Here is a 3,372-nt window from a genome sequence, read left to right on the forward strand (position 1 = left end):
AAAAAAATCAAGCACCTGGGCATTTACATGTACCTAGTCCATGTCCTTCTCTTCTGCTTTGTAATTTTCTGTCTGCAGTTCAGCTTGCTCTGTCCCCCAAGCACACAGAAGTAAATGGACTTGATCTCACTGTCTACATGCTCCCTCGACCCAAATGGCCCATCCTTGGTTTGACTCCAATGTATGTCTAATGTTTTGTGAGATGCTGTGTCAGGTTCTCTGCTATTGTTGTAAGTAGTAAAAGAGGTAGTTTTGAAGCAGTTAGATCCTGCAGTCAATGTCCACTTACATTTCAGTGGACCCCTGGAAGCCCAGCCTCCATCTGTCTACTACCTAAATCCATACAGATGTAAAAAGTAGGTGGTTGAAGTTTGATCCCTATGACCTTTCCATGGCACACGCCTGGGTAAAGTAAACCAGGAAGTCTCATTTGACTTACCGGGTGTGAAGATTGCTATTTAGAGCTACAGATAAAGTTTCTTTCACCCTCCCATTTCTTCTGACTTCAATGTGATCTACTTCTCTATTAAATATTTGTTTGTTCCCTCTTTTGAACAATTTTCTCCATTGTTGCAAATACGTACATGGAATCATTGATTTGCTTTGGAGATACACTATGTTCTATTTACTATCAGGTCGTTTCTTCATGTCTCTGACTTTGTACAAATAAATTGAAGTTACCAAGAACTATAGTATCTCTGAGTTTTGCCCAATGTGCTCATTTCTTTTTACTATGTCAGATACAATTATGAATAATCCATTTTTCAGCATTTTCAGAGTATCCAAGTTTCATTTCAGCACAAAGGTCTTGGAGGAAAGAATACATTTATTGTATTGAACTTGAATCAAAGGGGAAATAACTGAGTATAATGGTTGGAAAAAAATAAACTCGTAGCCTTTTCTATTTGTGTAGTTCAATAGTGTGGCCTTTCTCTGGTTACCAGAAGGTAACAGGCCAGTTCAGTGAGACAAATCCTTGGTTCCCTGGAGAGGGCTGTTTTTTCATGATGCTATCCTATATCTGGGTCAACCAAATATAGAATTTAAATGTTTTATCATAAAGATATTAACAAATGTTCTGTCTGTGGTGTGCAGTGCTGTGCCAGCTTGGAGCACGTGTCCATAACGCTCTGGTGACCATTAGTGTTGATTCTGAGAAAGCCAAGGAGTGTGGGGAGCAGGTAGAGGAAGCCATTGATGTCCCTGACCTTTAAGCCACTCAGCTGCTTTTAGAGTTTTAGATCAGTTTCTTTAGCACTCCAAGCAACCTGTTAGAGCTCCAAGCTTGGCCTGCGACCACACACTAAGCAGTCTAAGGCTGGCAGTATGTATTTATATGTTCAGGGACCTGAGATTAGCAAAGAATGTATCTGCCTCTTAATTAATAAATCACCAACGTAAGGTTTTTCACACTTCACGGTTTATTTTTTTTGTGCTGCCTGTAATTGTGTCTTAAAATCATGGTGGTAAATATGATTAGGACTAATGGTAAAATAATAGCATGCATGGACTCCCATGTACTTTCTGCATTTGTCTATAACAAGGGCAGGGTTGCAGTGACTTCTAAGAAAGCAGCCAAAGACCTGTCTAACACACAAATCACAACTTCAACATTCCGGCCTGGAGGTGTGGTGAGGCTTTTTGCGTGGCAGAGTCTGCAGCATTACTAATCCAGTTTGTTGACTCATATATTCTTACCAGTTTCCCTTCATTTTTCATCTATAAGATCTTGATTCTTAGTGTGTCACCCTTGAAAAGTCTTTGGTTTTATTGCAAATCTAAGTTTGAAAAATCAGATATGATTTGAAAATTACCTTTGGAAATGGAATATTCTGTTTTTCTCAGGAATCTTACAAGGTGAGTAAGCGTCTATTTTTTTTTTAAATTTTATTTTAATGGAGAAGGAAACAGTGTGTTTTTCCAGGACCCATCAGATCCAAGTCAAATAGTTGTTTCTCAGTCTAGTTGTGGAGGGCATTTTTCCAGGACCCATCAGCTCCAAGTCCAGTAGTTGTTTCAATCTAGTTGTGGAGGGCGCAACTCAGTGGTGCATGTGGGGATCGAACTGGCAATCTTGGTGTTATGAGCACTGCTCTCTAACCAACTGAGCTAACAGGCTGCCCCTGAGTAAATGTCTTTGAATGATATATTGTTATTTCCAAGAGGGACTTATTTAGTGCTTGATAATTTAGCATCATCCTTCAACAGTTTTTATATATGCCATTAAGTTAGAAACAGTTCCCTTTGTTCTCAATTTTATTAGTGGGATAAATATTGAGATTGTTAGAGAAATAGATTGTTATTGGCAACTCAAAGCATTTAATTTTAAGTCCATAATGCTTTATTCAGGTTTTAAAAGATAGCACCAATTTATAAATTACCTACAAATCAATTTAATATGAAAACTAGGATAATATTTGTATGTATTTATTATAATTATAAAATAAAAGAAGTTGGCAAAACCATATGTCATTATAACTGCATATTAGACATGGTTACATAAAATATTGCTTCATTGACATAATTTACTATGAAAGATCAATGATGAGAGCATGAAAGCTTGGAAAATATATAGCTTCAATTAATAATCAATAATAATGATAACAACAATAATAAATTTTCTCTCACAGTCGTCATTCCCAAAGGTATGTGGAAGCCTAAGTAAAAATAAGTAAGAATAGATTTACCTTAGAGAAGACAATACCCTCGGCCTATATAAACATTCCAAGAAATAAAAGCAAATACAGTCATTTATGTACAGGGAGAGCTGCATGTTTACTTGCCAGGACTTAAAACATCTCCACATGTATTAATAGTAATCGATTCGCACAGTAATCATATCACGATGGTTAAAAAGGCCTAAATTAGTGTTCAACATGATAGTGAATTTACTTTTGCGGTACGATGTAATAGAAAAAGAATAGACACAATAATTATGGCATTAGTTTTATCTTTTTTACATTTGCAGAACACAACCTGATTTAAAAAACAAAAACAAAAACAAGATATTGTTTGCTCTTTCCACCTATCCATTATTTCAATACCTTTGTTTTATTTATTTATTTATTTATTTATTTATTTATTTATTTATTTATTTCTCATTTGATTCACTTTTATTTTCTCAAAAGTGTACAATGGAGTTTTCCAGAGGCTGCATGACATATTATGATACCATCACTTTAACAGCTAATGGAATGTGTGGTTGTATATTCTTGGGTTTTCTAGAATTTTCTAAGGCAATCTTTGATTGTGGTCCTAAATAATTTTTAAGAGTGTAAAGGCTTCCTGAGCCCAAACTGTTTGAGATCTGATAGTACAGAGCTTAAAACACACACACACACACACACACACACACACACACACACACACACA

Source organism: Hipposideros armiger, unplaced genomic scaffold, assembly GCF_001890085.2.
Source record: "Hipposideros armiger isolate ML-2016 unplaced genomic scaffold, ASM189008v1 scaffold_571, whole genome shotgun sequence".
In the NCBI taxonomy this organism is placed as follows: Eukaryota; Metazoa; Chordata; class Mammalia; order Chiroptera; family Hipposideridae; genus Hipposideros; species Hipposideros armiger.